At 31.3% G+C, this 11,735-nt stretch overlaps 1 protein-coding gene across 2 annotated transcripts in view; it reads left to right on the top strand.

The window, feature by feature from the left end:
* The first annotated feature begins 4,489 nt into the window (after positions 1-4,489).
* The window catches only part of LOC126738371 (brain-specific homeobox protein), a 114,601-nt gene continuing 107,355 nt past the window's right edge, over positions 4,490-11,735 (top strand). For both annotated transcript variants that reach the window (XM_050443674.1, XM_050443675.1), the window contains exon 1: positions 4,490-4,713. The gene's annotated coding sequence lies outside the window, so the exon portion shown is untranslated. The remainder of the gene's footprint in view (positions 4,714-11,735) is intronic.

The following is an 11,735-nucleotide window of genomic DNA, read 5'->3' as shown; positions in this document are numbered from 1 at the left end:
GCAAAGTCAGTCAAAAGCGAATTTACAAAAATCAAAAAAGTACCAGACCCAAAATTGAGATCTTCGGTTCGCGTGAGCCTGGATATTGAGATCTACCATCCTGACATGCAGCGGGACTTTGTGTCATATGGAATTCCACTGATTAATTCGATTCCACACGTCCCAAACTCTATGCTCGACAAATGTCGCCAAAACCGACTAGTTTGATCGCTTTGAAGCGACATGTCGCGACGTCTGGTTTTAGATTAGGTACATGTGAATAAACTATACCCAAGACCAAATAAAAACAAATAAAAGTAAAATAAATGTAAATTTCTATATGTTTATCATATCATTTCTTTGTTTGTTCTAAATAGCCGTTTAAATCGTGTGTCCTTGATAGAGAAAGGATTACTTCCTTCCCTCATTTGACGTCTCTTCCAATTTGCTGCTCTTAAGTCCTCCAACCGCTCCTCCTCTTTAGCAGCTAATATGTTATCTACATTTATGGGCAACATATCGCCAAAGTCACAAAAACTGAAAGAAAAATACAATATAAAAATAAGCACTGCAAATAATATACAAGCAAGATTCTCTCTCTATACAAGTAAAAACAATTATCAAAATAATAAAATATAGTAATAAAAATAAAGTTAATTAAAATAGACAGAAATTAAAAATATAAACCTCGGAACTCAAAACACCTATGAATGTAAACACGAAGATAAATAAAAATACTTTTTAATTTTTTGGTGTTGTATGATATCTAGTAAAATTACCAAAATAAAAGTGAAATTTCCCTAGAAACCTCCAAATTCGTGGTCGAATATCCGAATATATCTGAACGGCTGTCGACTGTGACGCAGAATACAAATCGACGCGACTGTCGACAAAAAATATTGATAGCGACTATTAAAAGCAAGGGGTTGATATCCACTTAGCACGAAGTCCCGCTGCTGTATTGAGTTGTATTATATTCTGTAAAAAATAGAAAAAAAAGTTATTATGAATCTATTATTATCACAGGATTCAATCCTTCCACACGCAAAATCGCACAGGCGTAATCGAGGCAATCAATCGCCTTGCAGAGATCATAAAATATTTCAACAGATCGCATGCCAGCCTCTAGTCCCTCCTTCAGACAAAAATTATGTTAAGGTAGATTAACTGGCGCTGCCAGATAGCTATGCTACCAGCTAAGAAATCGAAAACTCCTTCAAGCATAACATACTCAAAAACTTGGAAAACAGCAGGTACCATATTATAACTATAAACCCGAATCAGTTCTTGAAAATGAGCAACACAAATTGTATTGAGATCGCACTGTACTTACAGACCAACGAGTACGTAACAATAGGCCTGACCTAATAGTAATCGATAAAATTACTAGGAAGGCAACCCTTATTAATGTAGTTATTCCTAATAATAACAACAAACTAAGAGTAAAACATAATGAAAATATTATTAAGCACAGGGATCTAGAGCACCAGATGCGAAGATAATGGGAAATGCGAGAGGTGCAGAAAGTTCCAATTATTGTGTCAACAACAGGAGTAATACCAAAGAGCCTGATCGAAAAAATAAAACTGCTGAACCTTAAGGAAACCATCTAAAAGCTAATGCAGAAGTCGATGCTATTATTCGCATCTCAAATCGTCAGAAAGTTCATTGGAAACGCAGATGACGTCAACTAGTTTAAAAAACATTATTAGAATGACATAATAAAACATGTGTATACTTAAACATTTAGTTTAAGTGTAAATATGTGTAAATAAAGGTAAAGAATAGAGTTTGATAACATGGAAAGGCCTTCCTCAGAGCTTCATCCGTCTGATATCTGGGATGAGTAAATGTTCCCTCCCTCTCCAGGGGGAAGTGCGATTGCCGTTTGGCATGAAATGTATAATATTAATAATAATAATAATAATAATGTCCTTATTTTTATATACAGATAAACAAAATTACGTACAAATATATATAAACGTAATAGAAATGAGGAGCGCCGTTCAGCTAGTTGCTCTTCTACGTTAAATTAATAAATAAATTAAATAGCTTTTTAGGTTTTTTAATTATTTAATTAATTTAATTAATTAAATAATTTTGAAATCCCAAATTTTGTTCCTGTTAGTTTTTTAGGATTAGCAAGTATAGATAGCATGTTTTTTTCTAGAAAACTAACAAACTAGATTTTATTAGGGTAATTCAAAATCAAATATACATCGCTTATATCCCACTCAGATAGATTTGTCCCTAATACCTAAAACTTAGATTTTGACAAAGTTTTGAAACATTTTGAACTACGTTCTTATTAAGGCCAAATGTAATAAGGGTCTTCTTTTTGTCTTTTATTTCATCGATTTAAATTTCTTCTTTAGGAAATGTATTTTTCTTTTGAAGTTTTCTAATTTTTGTTTGTAACTAGTCCAATATACGAGATTCACTGTTCATTATTGTGTTTTTTAGTTCCGTAATATTGTTTTGTAACTCAAGTAACAGTTTGTTCTCCGCATATTCATTTATATCATGCACGGGCCACTTTAACGAAATATTGCTAATTAGTACCTACATCAAAACAGTATCTAATACCCGCCACCCATCTGTTTTTAAGAGAGCAATATGGCTGACTGCATAAGGTATAATAAAAGCATTTATATTTGCTATTTTATTATTTTTTTTGATACTATTCATAATATGAAGCAACAATTAAAATATTTAGTATATGTAGCACTAATTTATACAGTGCTTTCATTTCAAAACGAACCACCCTTAATAACTTTAATTAAAAATTGTCTCGATATACAGGCAGGTGTTCAATTATATATTTGAGAAAGTTCTGTCAATCATGTCCTTACCTCCAGCTAATCTCACTTTGATATGTCAAATATGAACCCCCGTCGTGTGACACATTGTTGTAAGCAGCATTAAATGTCTATTCAACAGTGCCAACAAAAATTAAATAGGTTGATGTATCAGCAAATAGTGACTAAAAATGTCTGTGAATAGTAGATATTTTATCGACCTTAAACTTTTTTATCTCAAATGAATACTCAAAGCGTTATATATTATTTTAAATAACATCTCCTATATAATCAAAACTAAAGAAAAAAACAAAATCGGTTGACGTATAAGCGAATAGTAAGCACAAATGTATGGTAATAAAAGACATTACATCAACTTAAACTTTGATAGGTAAAATGGTTGCCTCATAGTGTCACATTATTTTAAATGCAAACAATTTACCTTACTTCGTTACTTCGCCAAAAAAATAGATGCAACTTAAAGCGATTTATTAGTAAACATGTATGGCAATAAATAGTTCATTAAACCTAAATATATCTTTTTTAATATGCATCGATTATTTGCGAGAAAATAACTAATGCTATTTTAAAATTCTTTCTAAAATTTTTTGCAGTATAATACATATTTATTTTTTCAATAGGTGCAAAAATAACACTGCAGTAACTAGCTTTTTTTATACATTTAAAAACCTGTTGATTATGATTGTTAAAATAATTTGTATTTCCAATAAGATGGGGCTCCCCCGCACTACGCTTTGACAATTCAAGACGAACAGTTTCCATGTATGATGGTTTAATGAACAGTTTCCAGAGATGTGGATTGGCAGGCGTGGTGCAATTATATGGCAGATATATTTATATATTTTATTACACGGTCGCCAGACTTAACACCACTACATTTTTTATTTGGGGATATTTAAAAAGCAAAGTTTATAAAATCCCACCTGAAAATATTCATGATTTTAAGGCTTGAATTACTCGCGAATGTAGAGATATTAGCGGACAAACACTTGCCAATGTTCATGAGGAATTTCAAAACAGTTTATTATTGTCTCGCGAATAACGGAGGATATTTTGAGCACTCAATGAAACGAATTTTGTGAACTGATTAAATTGTTTATTTTTTAAACATCTTTTTATATCCTTGCTGTTTATAAGTCGATAAATTTAAATTTTTTATACAGGTAGATTGTATGCCCTTTAAAATGATGTGGAACTGGAGGTGAGGAGGTGATTGACAAATCACTTTGAAAACGCAAAAAACTTTTTCAAATATAAAATTAAACGCCCTTCTGTATATCTGAATTGGTGTGTTTTTTTTAAGAAGTTATTAAGGGTGGTTAGTTGTAAAATTGAAAGAAATGTTAATAGTTATCGTCGTAATTTCTTTGTGATGAGGCAAGTCCTGTTAAATAATTAACAATTTTTGCATCAGAAACGCATTTTTATCTAATGCATTTCTATCTCAATATCTCTGTTCGCTCTGTTCTGTTCCCTCCATCCCCCCTCCCCCCCACCACGTCTCCATCCAGTATCAACCCACTCGGCTCGTGCCGGCCTTACCAACATATCAACTCCGGTAATCCACCCTAAAACGACGCAATCAGGTTGCAATCATCCCTCGTGAGCGCCCGCCTATCAAAACTACTTTCCACGATTTAAGGGTAGCAAACGGGAAAACGGGGCGGTAACTACTGCCGATCATAGTTGGGCTTTGGGCAAATATTGGCCGGTTAGCGTTCAGGCCGCTATTTGTGTTCTAAACGAGTTGACAGGCTGTTGTCAGTGGTTTAAAGATTTGTGTATTTTTTGATGGTGCAACTGTGTGATTATTATTCAAAAGTTGTTTAGTGAATTGTTATTTTGGTATAAGGTATTGCTGGATAAAAATATCAATTTTATCAAAACACTGGAAGAGAGATATTTAAACATCTTGGTGAGTATTTTGGGTCTGCTGAATCCCAAAATCACCTTTATTTTGCACGATTAAATCTTGTTTAAGAGATCAACAAAAACTCTTTTCATAGAATATAATATAGAAACTCTTTTTATGCAATTTATTCTGTAAACAAGGTGTGCCAAATTATGTGGGCAATCTTCTAATGTGTCACTCATATGTACCAAACTGCCACACTGCAAATGTCACAATTGCCAAATGTCTGCTAATATTTGTGTTATTTTTTTATTTTTTATACCTGATTATTCTTATTTAAATTTTGCCTTGATATTTTTTTTAACATATTTGTAATCTGTAAATAAGACATCTACTAACAATATATACAAATTTAGCAATAAATATTCACCTTGCAAATAATGAATATGATTATAAATTGGCTTGACGTAAATATAATTTTAATAACTAAATTATTAGATTGTATACGATATAACGTTTTCAAAAAAAGGGAAATCAAATAGATTGATAATATTTCTGGACAAAAAAAAAATATTTTCTTATAAGCGACTCGGTGTAAATAAACAAAATAATATATAAAATATTTTAAATAAAATCTATTCAAGTAATTGAAGGCATATTTTCTTAAGTATTTTAATATTTATACATAGGTAAAATGTTTTATAGATTTATGCCTAAGAGAGAAAGTTCAATTTTTCATGGGTTACTCAGTATAATTTAATGAAATGAATTGTAAAAATGTAGGTAGAGGTAAATCTGTAGTTTAGGAATATAAAAAAAGCAATATGCAAAAACAACATTTCTACACTTTACCTAACGCCTCTGTACATTTTGACTATATATTTTTCCAAGAAAATAGAGTTTGTATTTAAAAACATTTATAATTTATTGTAAATATTTTCTATTATCAGAATGCAAAATGTTAAAAAAAATAGTAGTTAAAGTACTAATAAAATAGTGAAATTTCGAGGGAACGTTAGCCCGGTACTTAAAAAATATAAAAAATAAAAAGAGACTAGAAACAATAATAATGAAATTATAATTATGAGGTTTTGATATACAGCCAGATTAGAACTAGTTAAACGTCCTCTGTAAAAACTAATTGTCCTCTGTAAATACTGATTTAAGGTGACATGATGTTTGTATGTATGATATCTTGAGATATACTATAATTTGATATGAGTTTAGGAAATAATCAAATAAAACGTCTAATCTGAGTATAAATTTGTGAATAAGAAATTTCTTCTTCATTAAACGCTGTGAAGCAAACGCTGTCGTTCTCGGTAATGAAGCGGTTTTTTGACATTTTTTATCAAAACTATGGCTTAATTGAAAACCATCTACAGTTAATTTAATTTTATCAACTACTATGCTAGATAAAATCAATATTTTTTTTGCTTCTTGAAAACTTTTTCTACAAACATCAGTCCCCTGCCATTTTGCCATTTTGTATCCTTTTTTTAGAAGATATAATGATGCATTTTTATAAAAATTTACAATAAAAATTTATCACACTCAAAAAGAATTTGATTTCAATTACATTTTTAGATGTTTGTCATTCTGTTATTGCCATTGCTCTTTCTTGAGATGTATGAAATCCTTTTTATGTACTAATGAAACCACTTAATAATGAACCAAATTTTGAAATAAGAAACATTTTTGTTTTTTGATTTTTAACCCATATTTTGAAAACTTTTGACCACCTGTAACTGTATACTAGAACTCAGGGCCACACTACTGCTAGGCAGGTGTATACCCACCGCGCTGCGATACCAGGGTCGGCAAATGCAAGAGGTACTGGTATACCTTTAAAAAATTTAGGTGTAACTCCTTCGTTAACTTGTAAATTTACTTTGAAAGCTGGGTAGAAAAAACCTATTCCTTCTAATTGCATTTCATATGGTATTTTTTTAATATTCAGACAAAATCCAAAGGCATGTTGCTTTGACGAAATAACGTCCGAAACGTCTTAGATTTTACACTACAGGTAGATAAAGTTAAAAGAAAAAACGTACTTTTTTCGATAAATTTCATACACCTGTAGATATTTTTTTGAAAATTGGTACGTAGTTTCTAAGTACTCATAGCGTTTTTTCTATATTCAATTTTAATTTTTATATTCGCCATTCGCGTTCATGCGGGATTTGAACTGAATTATTTTTTTAAAGAAAAGGGTACACAGGTTTTTTATGTACTAACAAATATTTGAATTCTTTATTTCTTGAAATTTTCTTCATTTCTGAATTCTTTCTAGAGCATTATCTCTTTTTTTTTTTAACCCATGCATGGTTTTTGCATAAAAGGTAAAAGCTATTATTGTGGATAACCATAACGCGCCTTAATCTGACTATCTTAATCAAGTATTACTCTATTTTCAGTATTAGTCATAATTCACTGTCTATCTTTTTACCACATTCTTCGCTTGCCCAAAAAAAGTGTTTGTTTGCCACCAGTTTTTACATTTTATAAGCATTTTTCTGACCAGATGATATTGCATTAGTGAAATCATTTAAGGTGACATAAACGTGTGAAAATCATGAAATGTATATCTACACAAATAATGAAATGTGCGATATGCACTTTGTTTATGAACTAGCTAACGGCAACGCATTTAGATAATCGACTAAGAGACAACGGCAGATTCAAAAAACTAAACGCTGAAAACGGACATCCCTAGTTATAAATTAAGTTAGTTAAGAACAGGTACTCAATAAAATCGAAAAAAACCCTACTACAGAAAGAGCTTGAGACGTTTGATGACGATGAGGAATATTTTATACCCCTATCATATTCAGCGCGTGCAGGCATTTTTGCCAGAGAATTTTCTGAAAAGAGTGGCATTATGTCGTTAGATGTTAAAACACATAAGATAAGATGCACCGTTTTTGAAAAAAGTACTCTTCACCGATGAGGCTAATACGTCCAGCAATTCGGATTCGCAATTCGGCTAATTCGGACGCAATTACAAATTTTCATAACAATCACATATGGAATGATAATAACCCACAAGCTGTGTCGGAAAGCCATCATCAACATCAGTTTGTACTTAATACTTGGGTTGAAATTTTTGAAAACTTTCTGATTGGCCATTTTTTTTACCGGGAAGGACTGATGAAGTATATCGTGAATCTCCCAACCTAAATCCGCTTGATTTTTTTCTGTAGGGCCTACGATGGGAAGTCCGATTGAAAATGTGGAGGCATTGCGGATTCGCATTATAAAGTCCAGTGCAACGATATATTAGAATGGTCACCCGTCAAAATACCAGAATTTTACTTCTCAAACAATGTAAATAGAAGGTGGATGACATTGTTTGGCAGGTGGAATGCTGGTGTTTTGACGGGTGCCCATTCTAATATATCGTTGCACTGGACTTTACCGTCTTGTGAGGTAATTCGACAGACCCCAGGAATTTTCGAACGTGTCCGACAATTATTGCGACGTAAACTAGATATACCGATATTCAAGGTGGCTACTTTTATAATCTTGTTAAGTATTTCTTAAATAAATAATTAAATTAATTTTTTGTGTGAAAAGTCCAAAAAAACCATGAACACCAATGGCAAATATAAAAATTCAAATTGTGTATGGAAAAACCCTATGGATGCTTAGAAAGTGCGTACCAATTTCCAGAAAAATATGTACAGTGGCGCTAAATGTCCCTTTATACCACAATTTTTAAACACGCACTGATTGGTCTTATGATTTTTACGACCACACCCCAAACACTTTTCACTTTTAACAGTCGCTTTATGTCCACTTGCTCCATTATATGTTCCATTCACTTTTTGAAAATAAACAGGTTCCTGCTTTACATTTCCACTTAAATTTCCCCTCATGTCATACTCTAGGATTGCCGCTTCCTCGGTTAGTTTAACTGCACGATCAAACGTCAGTCTGAAAACATTTTCTTCGAAGAGCCAATTCATAATTTTTATCATCACTCATTCCAACAATAAATATGTCTCTAATAACTACCTGCAGCTCAATGGAAAAATTATAGATTTGAAGCCAAACTTTTTGCTTGGCCTATAAATTATTGACAGATCTATTAGGTTGTTTTTTGGCATTGTAAAATTTCAATCTTTCAGCAATAAAATTTTACTGATGAAAAATGATTGGCAAGAACTTTCACTAAATCATCCATTGTTTAATTTTCAGGCAAATTTGGAACACACAAGTTCTGCACTAAAATATAGCACTCCTCCGATAACGTATTAAGTAAAGTGGGCTTTATTCTAAAGTATAATAAATTCTAAATTCTTGGCCAAGTATATAGGATAGGATACAGTAGTAGTAGATAGGAAGGATACAGTGGCCTTGGTCAATAATATCATTCGCCACGAAAAATTGCTTCAAGCATTCCAAAAAATTGGATACTTTTGGGTCAAAAATAGTAAGCCACTCCCAGTAATCCCACTACTTATAACTACTACTAATAACTACAATAACTAATTTGTCACACTTTTGTTTATCTTCTCATTAAAAAACGAAAAACTGCCCAGTGTTATTCAGAAATGACAAATCAGTATTGAACAAATAAATATTGATACTGTCGGAGCTTGGTGATATTTTAATAATGAAATATAAAAATATTCAAATTGAAAATTCCAATTTAAGAAAAATGTGAAGAAAAACAAATCATTAAAAAGGACACATTGTGATAATTAATTAAAAGACTGATAACGTCTGTCTAATAACAAATCCATCACTTCTCTCTTAAAATGATTTAAATTTATAACACATTGCATATTTTATGATTATTTTATTTAATAACGCCTCACGGCTCTGAAATGTGTCCCCCTTTAATGCCAGAATAAGGTAGCGGGATTTCGAATTAGTTTCTTCTCATTGCAGCTATTATATTGCTATGAATATCCCGTGGATTGAAGAAATAAGCACACTTGAACACTAAATACTCAACTTTTATTCACAACTTTACTTACAAACATAATATTCTTAGTTCGAAATAAATGAATATAAATCGATTAGAATAATCCGGCCAAGGCAGGGCCGTAGTAAGACAACTTTGCAACATTGCCATTCTCTCAAATGTTATCGTTCCGATCACTCTGATCTACATATAATTTAACCCTATCTAAATAAATTACTTTCATCTTTGCCTTAGGGCTGCCCTGGATTCTATAGGCGACATCATTAATCCTATACAGGGTGTCCCGGTTGCGTATTTACATACTATACTACAGCACAGAGCACCATAGAACTCGGCGGCTCTGCATCGCAGTATAATATGTAGTTGAGAAATGCGCTTATTTATCACTACATACTATACTACGCTACAAAGCATAAGAAAGAAAAATGTTTTTATGTGATTTGTTTGGTGCTGTAAAATTGGTAGTAACAGAGTAAATAAATGTGCTATGATTATTATTGGTTTTCGTTTCATTATTGTTGGTGATTTTAATATACAAGATGAGACGTGTTTTAAAATATTTAATGAATTCAATGCTATTTTAAAATTTAAAAACAATGTTTTAAAGGTGTGTTATTTTCTTTTTATTTTACTCATTTACCTAATAATATCTACCATAGATTTGACATGTTACCTACCTATAGACAATAGTACCAAACTTAAGGTGTTTATACAAACACCACTGTTAACCAGTAAGAAAAAGCTGTAAGAAATCATTCCATAATTTAGTAGGTCTATTTTACATAAAAAAATAAAAGAGATGATACCTAGTATTCATAACAAAAATATTAAATTCAATAGTACCTATCTTAACTAAAATAGCCCTAGAGGAAAATATTGATGACATGTTTTTTAAAGATATGATGGATACTTCTAACAAAGAAGTGATCACAAATGAAGATAACAGTAAAGAAAAAGATGACACACTTACGTTTTTTCAACAAGATATGGTTCCAAATTTGTCTTCATCATCTTCAGATTCAGATGATCTACTTAAGAGAAAAGAAGTTGCGGTAGAATAATTAGGTCAAAATTTTTCAAATCTCGTACAGATGGTTAAAAGAAACTCGACTCTTGAAGCAACAAATATAGAATGAAGAATATTTGTCGTGGAAAAATAATTAAAGTACAGCCTACGTCCACAACTAGAAGATCGCAAAGATCTGGAATGACATCTGGATCAAAAAGAATTCAGGCAGGAAGGCCAGCAAAAAATAAATAAATCATCCGAAGACGTAAGGTTCCAAGGTCAATGAATCAAGCTGAGGACTGCAATAGCCATAACGCCAAATATTATTATAAAGTTTATTTTAGGCTAACTAACTATAATGAAATACTAATTTAGATACTAATACAACTAATTAGATAATAAAGTTAAGATACTAACATAAAGTTTCGTAGACTGAGATATTTTATTTTTATTTTACGTCAAGTACCTGTATTTATTTTTAATAAATATTTGCTTAATTGTCCTGATAAAAAATATAAATCTGTACATTTTGAAGCGAAACCTATATTTTAAAATTAAGCTAAATTTAGGAATGGACTAAAGAAATTACGTTTTATTTTTACGTTATATTTTTTACGTGTACGTACCTTTAAGAACGCACAATCCACTATTAAAATTTTTAAAGTACAACACACCTTCACAACATTAGGTAATTGTTTTGAAATTTTCTAGCCGCATCATATTCATTAAATATTTAAACATCCTTTATCTTGTCTTATATCGAAATCGCCAGAAAAAATAAATAATAATTATTTACTAATTATTTTGTATATATTAATTGTAATTATTTAAAGTAATAAATAATTACACAATAATTAAATGTGTTACTACCAATTTTACAGCACTAAACAAATCACATAAAAACATTTTTCTTTCTAATGCTCTGTAGCGTAGTATGGTATGTAGTGATAAATAAGCGCATTTTTCAACTACATATTATACAGCGGTGCACAACCGCCGAGTTCTAGGGTGCTCTGTGCTGTAGTATAGTATGTAAATACGCGTCCCCGTTCATGTGGGAAATCTTTTGGGTTCAGGTAGAGCATCGAAAAATAATACCGAACGTTCCTATAAAAAAAATCCTACAGGCCTTCTTTACGAAGA

Source organism: Anthonomus grandis, chromosome 7, assembly GCF_022605725.1.
Source record: "Anthonomus grandis grandis chromosome 7, icAntGran1.3, whole genome shotgun sequence".
Lineage (NCBI taxonomy): Eukaryota > Metazoa > Arthropoda > Insecta > Coleoptera > Curculionidae > Anthonomus > Anthonomus grandis.
Note: the sequence above shows the minus strand (reverse complement) of the source record. Positions and strands in the feature narration are given on the sequence as shown.